Source organism: Macrobrachium rosenbergii, chromosome 17 (assembly GCF_040412425.1).
Source record: "Macrobrachium rosenbergii isolate ZJJX-2024 chromosome 17, ASM4041242v1, whole genome shotgun sequence".
NCBI lineage: Eukaryota > Metazoa > Arthropoda > Malacostraca > Decapoda > Palaemonidae > Macrobrachium > Macrobrachium rosenbergii.
In genome coordinates, this window is record NC_089757.1 from 8,050,126 (window position 1) to 8,066,269 (window position 16,144).

Genomic DNA, 16,144 nt, shown 5'->3' on the forward strand with positions numbered 1-16,144 from the left:
TGCACAACAAAAAGACCTCTGTTATACCTTTAACGAGAGGGCAAAGCTATCATCTGAACCCATTATTTGTTCCTACGGAAATACGAAGCATTGCCTCTCCTGTAAAAGAAATACTCATTAGGTAGTTAAATGGAAGTAGGCAGATATAATTGCCCAAACGTTATTTTCATTATATTACACATCGAATTGTAGACCCGTTTTTATTTTCAAAATGACTATGCTGAAATTATGGCTGCGCCTTCGGAACCAAACGCAACAACATCAACTCGTGGCCAATCAGAATTCGGAACACCAATCCACCCGCTATCTGTAACCCACCCGTTCGCTATGAATGCATGAATACCTTCCATCTTAATTTAGTCACTTGTGTAACTCTTAGTAAAATGATTGCTAGAACACGAGTCGAAAAGTCAGAGGAAATGAAACCAGAGCAAATGAGCATCTTCATATGATCCTAGAAAACCTAATATATCAGTTACACACTGATGAAAAGATGATTACAAGATGCATAGTGTGGACTTCTTTATAAACTAAATGACACAGAAACAGCTAAGATGGTGTCATTCATATGTAACAAAACTTGAAAAGCAAGCTTCCCTTTAACTCTATCTTTTCGCACATACCTATGCGGATCTTATCGCATATTCATACCTCTCACACGTACGCGTGGTTGTATTTGACTTGATTTTATGAAATTTAGGCTGCCAAGACAAGATCTGGGACTTTCATCGATTTAGACAGTGAAAGCAGGAAGTTGGAGTGGTTGGACAGTAATATAGAGAGATTTAAAAAAATAAAGGTGCACCCTTCGTTGGGTGAGTCGGTAGAGCTTCGGACTGTCACTCGATGGGCCGGAGTTCAATTCCCCCGGCCGGCTGATGAAGAGTTAGAGGAATTTATTTCTGGTGATAGAAATTCATTTCTCGCTATAATGTGGTTCGGATTCCACAATAAGCTGTAGGTCCCGTTGCTAAGTAACCAGTTGGTTCTAAGCCACGTAAAATAAGTCTAATCCTTCGGGCCAGCCCTAGGAGAGCTGTTAATCAGCTCAGTGGTCTGGTAAAACTAAGGTATACTTAATACAGAGGTTGGTCAGCTAGACTGAAGAAGGGAAGCGGGGATGGGGATAAAGTAAAAGGCTTATTAGTGGATGCAGCTAGGGTCCCAAGGGGAATACGTGTGTATTTATAAAAAGACTTAGCAAAAACCCTCACAGTATTCATTCATTTACATTAAATTTTATATTTTCTCCTGTTTTATTGACATTCAAAAACTTATGAGTATGTACACTTTCAAATTTAGACAAAAAAAAAAAGCATAATTCATTGTAAGGCACGCAAAAATTTTTCTCGGACGTTATCAGAAAGGAGGACGAACTGCCTGCTATTCTTTAAAAAAGGATACAAACGTGAAAAAACTTATTGCAAGTCTCCGAGGAGCGGTATTTGAAATGATCGCAGATGAAAATCGACCTGTCTTTCCATGCACGGCTGATCAGACTTCGACAAAGTAATCGTGGAGCACTTGGTCCGCTGACACGTAGAGTTGCTCATTGTAGCCTCTTCGATATTCTATTCCTATTTTCTTGCCGAATCATCACCACTATGCCACACCGTTAGATGGTTTATGATCCCTCCAGATTCTGCCATCGATACGAGGCGTCATGGTTTCCGTGTGCGTTCTGCTCTGTTCTGATCAAGAGAGCTGAGGGGTCGACAGAACCTCACAGAGCTGTTCTCAGTGGATATCAACGCTGGCTTCTCATTAGCCTGCTTGTATATTCTCTTTGCACGTTGGGTAGCAGTTTATTCTCATATATAGTCAAGCTGCTTGGGGAGAACTGGGAAGACCAACATAATGTTAGGAGTGGAAGTGTTTCGTGTTTATTTACTGATCCTAATGGCGTCTGGTATAAGTGCTCAAGAGGATGCAAACAACAACAACAACATCGACAGACTAAGGTCAGCCGTTGCCATGTCTCACCTCATCATAGCCCAACAGGCAGAGTTCTTCAAAAAGCTGATCAGCGTCACCAAGGGAAAAGTAGGCTGCGTTAATCAGAGAGGTGAGCAAGCAAACTTTTAGTTTTGAATTACTGTAATAAGTCTTCACTGTTAGGTTTTCTATGCAATGAAACAGAATATCTGCCATTTGCATCCTCGACAAAGAAGCTTAGTTCCATTTATGAAGACTACGAAGACAAACTCATTAAATGGCATATGATTTTCCTCTCTATCAAATAGTTTTCTGCGTTGGTAAAACTCTTGACTTTCTTCCTCAGTATGAAACGTTAGCCTTTTCTTCTAAGCCTCGAGCATATATAATCTACAGTTATTCTAAAATTATACAGCACTTCCATATTTAGTCTTCCCTAAGCAAAACTGAAAGCTAACAACGCATTTCCATAAAAATATTATTTGTAGGAGTCTGTCTTCGAATATTTATATTTATAATACTTTAACTGGTATGCTCTCGCTTTTTGTTAAATTTGCGGCTGTTTGTTTTTGCATCAATGCTTTCCATGAGGATTACAGTACCTGGATTTTTTAAATCCTTAATCAACGATTCTTAAGACCTGTCAGCGACATTCTTATGGTCACTATCATTTACGAATCACGAATTTCCATGAAAAGAATGAGATAGAATGACAGAACACAAATGACTTGTTATAGAGTCGTTAAAATGTCGTTTGATGAGGCTTTTTTCTTTATATAAATTCTTATGACCACGTATTCGATCACTGGTTCATATTCTTTGACTAAATTATGATAAAATGCAAGCTGTAGACAGGAACTTTGAACATGATCTTATTTTATAACTGTAAGACTCTGCGAGTTACCGAATTTTACTAGGAGTTTTCGTTATTTATTTCTTACGAAAAAAAAATCAAACTTTAATTTCTATTCGTTTTTAAGGAAAAGTTTATCAATCTGTATTTAATGTAAATATCGCACGCACCTCTGAAGTGATTATTTTGTGCTTCAATTCAAGCAGATTTAAAAACAACATCGCTGTTAACATAAAGGTAGATGTCTACATGCAATTAACAATACAAAAAATACCGCACTGCATTGTCATTGTCATCGTTAATTATTCAGGACAATTCAAAATGTACTGGCAGTCACTCGAATTATGTCATACATCAGAAATTGTAATGTTTTCATAAAAAATCTCTGAGATGTTGGTCATTATCCTTAAAAAAAGATGGGACCACTGTGGTGTTTTCGTCCCATCTTTATAGAGGACATAGCCAACGGTTTAGGGAAAACCATGTAAACGAGCGAATAATCAACTACTGCTTAGGCATCTCTATGTAATGATGTTTTGATTTCAGTTTTACCTTAGCTGGCGTGATTGTATTGCTTCTTTCTCCGATGTTTTGCTCAAGGTCCAGACTTCAAAAACAGTCTGTTATATTATTATCATTATCATGAAAGGCTTCCATACAATTTTTTTCTAAATCGTGATTGTCTATACGGTACTCGTATACGGGGAAAGGACGTAACTTGGTTCCTCATGGGAAAGTTTTTCCTCAGTGAACCTTTGAGCATTGACTGAGGTGGAACAGGAGACCACTACTATAAAACCTTATGAACTTCGCTGTTCGTGTACGAGTACTTACAGTATTCACTCCGCGTAAAATATGCATTGAAAAATTATTTTTAAAATCCTTAAAGAAAAATTTCTAGGAAATTGAAAAATATATATTTTTTCTTGGAAACCTTTCTAGAAGCAATACCGTGGCTATGACATCAAATACATAAAAATACATTACAATATCTCTCTCAGAAATATTTAGCAAAAAAGTTCTATCCATTTGATTTCCTCAGACATCTGTACACGGAGGTGATTAGTGTTTTTCTAAAGGGAAATCGTTGTTCCCAATGACAATATTCACTTTGATAAATTTTTTATTTTCCAATACAAAACTTTTTTTTTCAGACTTATCTACGTGTCCTTATCCATTCACTCTGGTAGTTGACGAATGCTTCCACGTGAGCAAAGCTGTACTGAAATGGGAAGGCGCTCGGCAGCATTGCCAGGGAATGGGGGGCGATCTAGCTATTCCCAAAAACCTCTACGCGCTAAAAGCTCATCTTCTGGAAATTAGAGGTTTGTGATTTTGTTTCATGAACTTATTTTCCTAGATTATCTTCAGGGCAATAATTCACGTGATTGTGTAACTAGTCTAAATTTTCATTTTTATAATGCTGCTTTTATTGTTGCGGTTTATAATACCAGGATTTATTGTTTTAGGACCACTGATTAGTTTTCTTTCTCACTGTTTCGTCGCCAGTCAGTACTATTCTTTTGTTCCTTTACAGAGCCAGTAGTTTAATCAGGACTTGTTATGAATAGTTCGATGGTTTTCATCACTTCAAAACATATCCAATACAATGTTAACATGTTATTGTACATAGACCTCTGCATCGGTTACTTCAACACGACATTCAAGGCTATTTCATACTTCACCCGTATTGCTGTCAGTCTTCCACAGTGCATCTTGTCCCATGTGTTTCCCCAAGTCTAGCTGCATAACTTATTTAACGCTCAGAGGTGCCCAGCAATACTGCATAGTACAGTATATAGACCTCTGGATCAGTTAATTCAGCACAACAAGCAAGGCTATTTCATACTTCACCCGTATTGCTGTCAGTCTTCCACAGTAATTCTTGCCCCATGTGTTTCCCCAAGTCTAGCTGCATAACTTATTTAACGCTCAGAGGTGCCCAGCAATATCGCACAGCCCGTGTATTATGATAAGGAAAAGAGCAAATATATATAATTATTTTTCATGCTCATTTTAACATCATATGAAACCACATCCCACGTATATTGTTTCATTCAAGCTCCCAGGGCTGTCTGGATCGGGGGAACTTACCAGGGATCCGAGGAGGGCTGGCGCTGGATCAGCGGGGCATCGGTCAACTCCGAAGAATGGAGTCCCAAGCAGCCTAGCGGCACCAGGAAAAATCGAGCCAACTGCCTCACCCTCCGCCGGGATCGCCATCCTGCTCTCGACGATGTCCTTTGCACCAAGCGTCTCCGCTTCGTCTGCCAGTACTCTTTGTGACTCAGAGGGACAGGATGTTTCTTGTATTTTCATTATTCTTTGCAACAAGGGTTTGCTTTTTTGTTGCAGGTGTTCTTGACAACTTTAGGTTCTTTTTAATTGTTAATGTTTTTTTGTGATGGGAGTTTCCTTTTGGCCTTCCAGCATTGTTCATTACTTAACGAATAAGAAATGTTCTTTGTAACTGTCAATAACCTTTGTGATAAGGGTCTCTGCTCCTTCTGTCAGTATTCTCTGTTACTAAATGAATCAGAAAGGTTCTTTATAACTGTTAATAATCTTTGCGATAAGGATCTGTGCTTCTTCTGTCAGCATTCTTGTTCACTCAGTAAATCAGGATGATTCTTCGTGGTCGTTAAATTGTGTGCAATTGAGGTTTTAGTATGGTCTGCCAGTATTCTTGGTTTCTCAACGAATCAGGAATTTTTTTATAATTGTTGATATTCTTTGTTATGGGGTCTCCTATTTGGCTGTCACTTATTCTTGATAACTCAGGGGAACAGGCAGATTCTTCGTAGTTGTTAATATTATTGGCAATAAGAATTTCCATTTAGTCTGCCAGTATTTAAGATGACCCAGCGTAAAAGGCAGTCATTTTAATTGTTAGTATTATTTTAGGTGGACGTCTCCGTTTCACCTGCCAGTAGGCTATTCTTCATGGTTCAAAGGAGCAAGACGACTCTTTGTAATTGTTGATATTCTTGCAACAGAAATTTCCATTTTAGGCGTTTGTATTTTTGGTGGCTAAGAAGAGCAGCAAGATTCCTTGTAATTTGCAATAACCTTTGTGACAGGTGCCCCCATTACGTCAGTCAGAAATCCCAATGACTTAAATGTCTCAATTAGATTCTTTGTAATCGTTAGCATCCTTTGCAGTATGGCTTGGTGACTCACAAGAGGATGTACCTTTGTAATTTTTTTTATTTACTGCAATAAGCGTCTCCACTTCGTTTGTCATTAATCTTGGTATTAAATGGAGAGAGGAATTTTCTTTGTGATCGGAAATATTCTAACTGCTGGGATTAATTTTTCATGTGTAAGAAAAGAATTTTTTCTAGTACATGTAGAGTATATATATTTTTTATTTTGTACTCTAGTGAAGAATTTTCCATTTTATTTAGTACTTTAGATTTGCACTTGATCTTATAAATTTATAACATTTTTCAGCAATTCTTTTGAGTATCTTTAGATACGTCTTAACGACATTTTACTTTTTTTAATGTTTTAAAAATCGAGAGACAATAAAGGTTTGAAAGAACTGATAAGTCATTTATCTACATACGTACACATGATCAGCGAACGCAAAACTCAATACGTTTTTAACGTCAATCAAGCATGCATGTTAGCGTTATTTAAGTAACATATTACAATAATAATACCTAGTTATCAGAATTTACTTAGAAAATGAAAAAACCGTTGTAAAAAAGTTAAGACATAATTACTATGAACAAGTCAATGATAAATTTACAAATAAAAACAAATCAGTATCATAATCTACACACAGTTTCTGTAATAAGAGAACATATCTCAGAGTGGCTGTGATGTAATTTCAATGTACTGGAAGCTGAGGGAATAACTATCCGTAAATCTGGCAACTTTCTCCTTCAAACACCAACTTTTATTAGCTTGCAACTGACTTTGGGAGTCTGGTGTAATTGTCAGTGGGTCACAATGAGACCAGAGAAATCAAATAAATTTATGGCGTATCAGGTGGCTGTTTGATATGATCGGTGTAACATTATTTGGACAATTTGAACATAAGTTAAGTATACCTTAGTTTAACCAGGCCACTGAGCTGACTAACAGCTCTCCTAGGGCGGGCCCGAAGGATTAGATTTATTTTACGTGGCTAAGAACCAATCGGTTAGCTAGCAACGGGACCTACAGCTTATTGTGGAATCCGAACCACATTATTACGAGAAATGAATTTCTATCGCCAGAAATAAATTCCTCTAATTCTTCATTGGGCGGTAGGAGAATCGGACGCGGCATCAGCAGAGTGCTAGCTGAGAACGATACCCACCCGTCCAATGAGGAACAGTAAATTAACTGGCTTAACATTTCCTATCTTGACTGTAAACATTTTCAAATGATGGCCAGTCATAGCCAAGCACAAACAAACGGGATTAAGATTCTTTTGTTGTCAAGTTTTAATGTTCATTGTTTTAGATCCAATATGAAATTTTATACACTTCATAACCTTTGAAAGAACATTCAGCAAACTGTACGAATGTTTTCAACTAACACAGTTTTACAGAAAAAAATAAAATAAAATTGTTTCCCAGACAAAGTTATCTTTTCCGAATTCAAGCCCTCCACTCTAGTACTGAAATACCCTGAGGCCGAATTTTTTTTTCCTATTTTTATTTGCGATTAAAGGTAATCATCAGGGAAGGTTTTGCTACCAGTCCAGCAGCTAGCTTATTTCTAAGCCTCTGGCAACCAAGCAAAGAAGACTTATTTTGTATCGCCAATTACATGACGTGGCCAAATACTCTTACAAGCTTTAATATATAGGCTTTGGTGGTTTTACTATCCCATAAGCTTGAGGTAATTACGTGCCGTTACTCTCCATTCTATAAGAACGATATATATTTTCTGGTAGCGATTCAATGGCGGTGTCAAAGTCTCTGGCTTCTTTGTTCCGTTATCATTTTTCAAGCTTTATCAGTTTAAAAGGTATCTCACTTTTAAAGTTTTATAATCTTTCAAGGCGGCAACGTCATGGAATCTTAGAACTTTTAGCACATTTATTTAAAAATAATACATCTGCCAACTGTCTCAAGACTTCTACAGGTAAAATTTTCACATAGAATAATTAAAATGTTTAACGACAAAAAAAAAGTAATAAGAACAGTGAAAAAAAAAAAAAAATACTTGCGACTGATAATTAATTCTCGAACTTAGTGGTAGGCGCAAAATCTTATTTTTACTGAAGGTTTCCCCATTAATGATAGACAATAAAGGAAACGTAAAATAACAGACATAAGTCAGCCAGGCCCCATGTCACAAGAGAATTACAGGTTTTCTGAGAGAGAGAGAGAGAGAGAGAGAGAGAGAGAGAGAGAGAGAGAGAGAGAGAGAGAGAGAGAGAGAGATTTCTGAAAGTTAGCGTTACTGGGATAAGTAAAAATCAAAGAATGCAGAGGGAAGGAGAGAGACAGCGTCTTCGGAAGCTCTAGTTGCAAGGTACGAAAAATAGTAAGTTTTAGCCGTAATCATACGTTGTCCAGGAGAGAGAGAGAGAGAGAGAGAGAGAGAGAGAGAGAGAGAGAGAGAGAGAGAGAGAGAGAGCATTCTTCTGGGAGCTTATGTTGCCGAGGTAAGAAAGAGGAGGAGAGAGAGCCACCTCTGAAAGTATGCCTTACGGAAATAACTAAGAAAAAAAAAAACAGTTCGAATATCACACCTGCTGAGGAAAGCAAAGCATTACAAAATGGTAATGGTAATACTTCTAATCGCAAAACACCTAAGAGCCCATACTCAGTTTGTTCCAGAAAGGCAATGACCTGGTCAGAGAACGAAACCGCACTCGTTAAGAGTCTATCGTTTTGAACTAGATCTCGCCGTCACCCAAATCTGCGCAAAGAGAGAGTCGGAAATCCTCCCAGGAGGACGGGCGACATCAGCCGGTCTGGATTACGCCCAGTCATCTTCCCAGACTTTGGCTGGAAATCTCTTTTGACGCAAGGCGGCGCGCCGCAGTCCACACGTCTCCTCCGTGCGTGGAACAACGGCTACTCACAAGCAAGTCAGGGGCCACTCTTTGTTGTTTGAGTTTATGGTCTTAGGTGAGTACTACGGCCTCTTCAAGAATTTTTGGTTTTATTATTATGGAAACACCTTTTTTTAAATTTATGGACATCAGTGTCGGTAATATTGACGTGTAATACAAAAGTCTAGTTGTATAATGCAATACATACGTAAATATATATATATAATTTATATTTTATATATATACATATTTATATTTATATACATACGTACACACTATATATATATATATATATATATATATATATATATATATATATCTATATATATATAAATATATATATATATATATATATATATGTGTGTGTGTGTGTGTGTGTTTTATCACTTATTTAGATATAACTTTTGTACTCTTAAATATTTAGCAACAAATACCCTTAATATCGAATTAATTTTATCATGGAAATAGTTTAAACCTGGAGGAATTATCTACGATACGTGTTGCACAGTAGTCAATTCAACTGCCTATCTTTGTGTCGAAACCAAAATGCATAGGGTCGAGTAACAGTTGGGCAGATGCAGTTATTGTATATAATTTTCTCTCAGTGTAGGTCTTTTGCGGCTTAATATTTGATAGTAGAAAAAAGCCATGTGAGAATTAGAGACAAAACTACACATATATATATATATATATATATATATATATATATATATATATATATATATATATATATATATATATATATATATATATATATAGTGTTATGTGCAAATATAACTATATCAATGGTTTTGTGATGAGGATATATACTATTTTTAGTGATCGGTCAAAATGACTTACTTCACCAATTTTGCAGCCTGAGGAAAAGAAGGATGTCAACGCAAACACTGATGTACGCTGGACTGGTATTATTTTCAGTAAGCCCCACGATTGGCATTCCAGTCCCGGGAACCCAGGGCGTCGACGAGCTGCGCTCTGCCGTAGCCGTGTCCCAACTGATCCTAGCGCAGCAGGCCCAGTTCTTCAAAGAGCTCATTAACATTACGAAGTCGAGAGGAAACTGCATCGACGCTAGAGGTGGGAATAATTCGTGGTTTTTCTTCAAACAAAGTTTGAATTGAGAATGAATTGAAAAGTTACCGTTTGTCATCACTTAAAAGGTCACTGATGGTGATGGATTGGTGAAAAGCACGTTGCCAGAAAGTTAGGGCGAAATCGAGGAGGTTCCCTTTGTTATAGAATGCCTCATAAAAATCATTAGGTCACCCCTTCCAAAAGGAAATCAGACTGACGATTAGGAATGCCAACCAGTGGACATCTCTTCTTGTTTCCTGTTTCCCTAACTCATAATCTTTCGTCCTTCTGTCATTTGAGTAAAAGGGGAAGCAAATACAGAATACTCAAGATATAAGTGAGAACAACAGAAGCAAGCAATTAGAATCTCAGATGCTTGAACATACATAGTGTAAAGTAACCAAACGAAAACCTTGGAGGGGGAAAAAATGGAAACAAGTTGAAATTATTTGTTTGGAGTTAGACGAAAGGCAACCAGATGACGAACCATACACGCCTGAGGTACCAGATTACCTGAATTTCAGATACTTCCAACGAGACAAAGTGTTGTAAGCTAAGACAGGAGGAACGTCATGAGGCACACTTATTTATGACTTTGTTTTAACGTAGAAGACGGTTCCAGTAGTATTTTAAAGATTGGTTCCTGACATCTCTTACTTCGTATTTGATAAGGACATCTTTTCGAAATTATTATTCTCGGTCTTATTCATAATGATTGGCTAAATCTTAACACGTTTGATAAATTTTCTCCAGACTGTAATTCTATACCCTCCTCGGTGTTTCCTGATTAATTGGTCGACTGATTTAAGATTTTATAGCCAGTGATTTCTAAATTACTGAACTACTGCCTGCTGCGGCTTTTACACAACAAAACTGTTCAAGATTTCTGCTCGTGTAACCATGATAATTTGCAACATCATTGCAATACCATAATACCCCTCGGCAAAAGAACCGAATTCCTGAAGCATGGCACGTCACCATGATTTTTCTATAATTAAACCTGATGAAGTCCCAAGCAATTTCAATTACAGTAAACAGGTGTTAATTCCGGGCACAATAAGATTATTATTATTATTATTATTATTATTATTATTATTATTATTATTATTATTATTATTATTCAGAGGATGAACTCTATTCATAAGGAACACGGCAACAGTGGCCATTGCCTTGAGATTCAAACTTCCAAAGAATAAGGTGTTCATAAGAAAGAATTAACAGGAAGTAATGGGAAATACAGAAATAAATCACTTATTCATAAAAAAATAGATTAACAAACTGATAGATAAATAGTTTAAAATGTAAATAAATTATTAAAATGCAAGGAGAATTGCATTATGGTAGTAATGCATTGCATCTTCGCTTGAACTTTTTTAGTCCTAATTGCACATCCTCAAGGAGACTGTTCCACAGTCCAACGGTGGGAGGAATAAAGGACTTCGGGAACTGAGAAGTATTTGCTAGAATTCCGCAATGCAAAATATCCTGTAATACTTTTATCTAAAATCACATCAGTAAAACAAAATTTGTGACCCACAGTCAAAGCTCGCGAGTGATTAATCCATCCACATTGTTCATTATTTAAATATAATTCTTATCTAAAGCGAATACAGAATTTGTAGTTAAGTTAAAGACATAAACGGGAAAGAATTTTCATCAGAATATCCTCAGTTTCGAAAAACTATTATTCGCTGACCCGTTTTTCGTAAATCTATGTTTGCCTGCTTCTCGACCTTTAAAATTATTCATAATTAAATAGATGTCTTATCTGCAGGAGATATTAGTTTACGACTCCCCACCGTCTCTTTTTTTTTTTCCTTCTTCTCTCTCTATTGTCTTTGGTCTCTTTTTTTCCTACTCTGTCTCTGTTTCATCTTCGTCTCTTTCTTCTCGTCCCTCGTCCCTCCTACATCGCTCTTTCTCCTCGTTCTCACCAGCTCTCTTTTTCGCTTCCTCTTCATCACCTCTTTCCACTTTTCATCTTCCTTTCTTTTTGTCCTACCACATATTTTTCTCTCTCTCTCTCTCTCTCTCTCTCTCTCTCTCTCTCTCTCTCTCTCTCTATGCGTAACAGTAAAAATGTTGCAGTTCAAAGGTATAAATCAAAGTATCGAGCAACTTCACGCTCTGGCGAAATAAAACAGCATGTAACTCTCTCAGGCGAAGATTCATCAACAACCAAGATTGAACGCACCGACATGTCTTCAAGTCTTAACTCTCTGGTAACTTATCAGCAAAAATAACTTCATCTATGCTTTAAAAAGTGTTAAAAAACCATCCTGTTGCACATCTTTGCCAATTTTCTCTTTTTATCCCAAATGGGTATCATGTTCTGAAGAAGCTTATATAATAGCTTGGTAATCCTTTTGATTCAAGTCACATATGACAGCTTGTCATCGCTGTCATGACTAAATCCAAGTGCCTTATGGTGTAACATCCTTCGGCAAATGTTTCCTGAATTCAGTTAATTAAAAGAATTTATCTTGTGAGAAAACTTATCCAGCCTAACGTATCTGATTTTCCAATGGTATATATATATATATATATATATATATATATATATATATATATATATATATATATATATATATATATATAATGCATATATATACTCCATTAGGACATGAAAACCCTCATGCCGTCATAAGGTCATCTTCATCTAACATCAATAACATGTAACAAACTAATTTTTTAACTATGCTTTGAAAGGGAATAACTTTGTATATGCTTTACACAGATGGCAACGTGCGTTTAAAACTGCGCCATGTAACACACAGGAAATTCAATATTTACTGATGGAACAAGTGTAATCTCCAAACCAATCAATCATCAGTCCAAGAAATCCGCTATTTTTATCTCTTGAGTTGAAGGCAAAAGGAACAACGCTCTATTATTTTTGTTGTGTCAGCTTAGAGAAATGATGGGAGAATGCTTCAGCTTCGATTTTTGTTTCTCATAACAAATTCAAATGACAAAATGCATACATTGCTCGCAGAGAAACTTTCGTGAAAATTACAGTTATAAACTGACTGACAATATATCTTTATTCAACTTCATTCACGAAGAAGTAGGGCAATGTCGACCCAATAAAAATGTTTCACGATATTGGCCACAAGAGGTTTAACATAGGATTATTACGTTATCAGACTTGTTTATTTAGATTTATGCAATTAATGTTCCCTTGCAAAAGAATAATTTACAACCCAACATTATTTTATATTTCATTGTTTTGTAATAATGAGATTTCCTCGAGGAAGAGGCGACGTTACTCTAAAACAACATCAATCCTGTATAAGAGCAAATAAACAATATGGTAAACAATATCAACTCAAGACACGCATGATATCGCAAACGTCATTTCCCTCATGAAAAGACGATTTCACCTTATAACACCGTTATTAATGTTCACAGGTAATCGAACAATATATCAGAAATATCTCTCTCATGAAAATACGAGGCGCTTCTACGAAGCTCATATAATCAGTAAATAATAGGAACTAGTGCTCCGAAATTCCCGAGAGAACTCCGGGAATCTCTTCGCTATTTAATAATAACTTACAACATTTTCGTTTCGTCTCCAAGCAATAATTGTAAGATCAATTGTGTTAATTATGATGTTACAGTTCAGTATCTATTTTTCTCTTTCAGTATGTGTTTCGTAATCAATAATTTCATACCACGATACAAATGTTTATAAGCAAACGGAAAGATGCATTGCTATTTCAGAGTTCAAATTGTTATTCTTCTTTGGTTCTTGGTACAATGCATATATTACTTTGAACGTGTAAAATGCAAGAGTTTTACCGGTAGAACCCAGTATTTTGGGCCTGCTTTTAAGAGCAAGAGCCTGTGCTGACAGGAAGTAGTGCCAAGACCATGCTGTTTGTCTCTTTTGGAAACTTAACTGGAAAGAGATTTCGGGTGTTCTCTCGGGGATTTCAGAACACTAGTTCCCTTATTAATGATTACATGAGCTTAGCAGAAGCGCCTCGTATTTTCATGAGAGAGATTACACTTGTGAAAGACAGTGAACATAGGTATATTATCTGATATATTGTTCGATTACCTGTGAACATTAATAATGTTGTTATAAGGTGAAATCGTCTTTTCATGAAAGAAATTACATTATTATTATTATTATTATTATTATTATTATTATTATTATTATTATTATTATTATTATTATTATTATTATTATTATTATTAATAATAATAATAATAATAATAATAATAATAATAATAATAATAATAATAATAATAATTAATTTCTCTCATGAAAAGACGATTTCACCTTATAACAACATTGGCACAAGTCAAAAGAGACCATTTTAGAAAAAGCTTTTCCAGAATGCCCATATCCAACGAAAATTAATATACACACAAAAAACTAAGTAAGTAAATAAAGATTACCAACATATTTACATGCACATCTACGTAAGGTGGTGAAAGAAAGGTAACTGGCATAAAATACTTAATTTGATTTTCTTAATTCTTGAACTGAAATATTAAACTACCTTGCTCGTCACCATTCTTGTCATAAAAGCTTAAGATAATGACCATGACTAAGCGGTTTCATAGCCTCGCGATTCTTAAATGTGACCATCTTGCTCTTCAACATTCTTTAATAATGAGATTCTTTAATTATGAGCATGAACGTGAACAAGACCGTTTGATTTCAAAGCCTCCTGATGTTAACAATGTCATCGTGACTGCTGAAGAATATGTTTCAAATATTGTCTCTTATTACCTAATTTTCAGACTAACCCTGATCAGATAACTGTTTCGCTTGCGTTTAGTTACTTTTGGCGCTTATTATTGTTGACTAGACGTCTGCTCAATCTTCAGCAGGTATGTAGGCTAAACTAAGGGTGAACATAAAGGTATTTCTATCAATCATAAGAAAACAGTGTTGAAATGACTCAGTATAATAATAATAATAATAATAATAATAATAATAATAATAATAATAATAATAATAATAATAATAATAATAATAAAGTATTTGTGTGTCAATCACCACCGTCTTGTCTCTTTAAAGCTACCTCCTATTACAGGAAATAGCTTAATGAATGAACATAGCTGAAATAATAATTATAGGAAAATCAATAATAAAAAAGTGTAAAAAAAATCTTTTTAAACATGCTTTTATTTAAATTCACTGAAAAGTAAGAAATAATCATTTTGAGACACACCAGGATTTTCTTACAATTTATCATGTCTACAAAAATAAAAGCATGGGTGCCAAACACGGAAGGAAATGCTTCAAGAAAAGAAAGAGATTTCTTATTTCTTGTAGCATTTCCTTCCATGTTTGGCGCCCACGCTTTCATTTTGGTAGACATGATTAATTGTAAGAAAATCCTGGTGCGTCTCAAAATTTTTTTTTTTTTTTTTTTACTTTTTAGTGCATTTTAATAAAAGCATGTTTAAAAAGATTTATTTTACATATTTTTATTTTATATTTTTTTGTGTTGACAGAAATTGTAACCGATTTATAACTGTAGTTAACGAAACTGGTATCCGTTTACGGGGGAGGGTGAGGGGAGGGAGACGGGGAGGGGAAAGGGGGAAGGAGGAAAGAGGGAAGGGAAGTAGGAAGGTGAGGGGAAGGGGAAATGGGAGGGGAGGGGAGGGGAAGGAGGGGAGGGGAAGGGGAAGGGGGGGAGGAAGAGGGAAGAGGATGGAAAGGGGAAGGAGGGAGGGAAGTATGGAAGGGGTGGGGAGGGAAGAAGTAAGGGGAGGGGAGGGCACAACTAAATTAACACTTGATTATGTGCTGGGAGAGGGGGAAAATGGAGGGGATGGGAAGGGGAAGGGGATGGAAGGGGGAGGGGTAATATAGAAGATAGATTCTACCGATTCAAAGTTGTGAAAAATCCGAAGAGTTTCATACAAATCCTGAGATACTGGGAGAGGTCACTGTATTGTCACTTGAGGTCACTACTGACCTACTGATCACGGAAGGTTGTATTGTCACCGGAATTGAGTAACCATGCAAAATTTCAAGTCCATCGGACAAAGGGAAAAGGTCGAAAATTGAGTTACAAGATTTGACGACAGACAGACAAACAGACAGACTTTCAAGTTAAAAAGCGTGTAAAAACAACAAGTTAAAATTTAATAAAAGCAAGTAAAAACAACAAGACCAAAAACAACAACAACAACAACAATAACAACAGCAAGGCGACACCGAGACTAACTGCTAGCAACATCGGTTACCATCTCCATCCAACCAGTCACAGGGGAACGAAGGTGTGGAAGTGATTATCCCCCAGGTCCTC

At 36.2% G+C, this 16,144-nt stretch overlaps 1 protein-coding gene and 1 pseudogene across 2 annotated transcripts in view; one reads left to right on the forward strand and one right to left on the reverse strand.

The window, feature by feature from the left end:
- LOC136847703 (uncharacterized) overlaps positions 1-16,144 on the reverse strand; it is a 423,779-nt gene that overhangs the window by 94,778 nt on the left and 312,857 nt on the right. The window lies entirely within an intron of this gene.
- LOC136847549 (C-type mannose receptor 2-like) overlaps positions 1,900-16,144 on the forward strand; it is a 20,547-nt pseudogene continuing 6,302 nt past the window's right edge.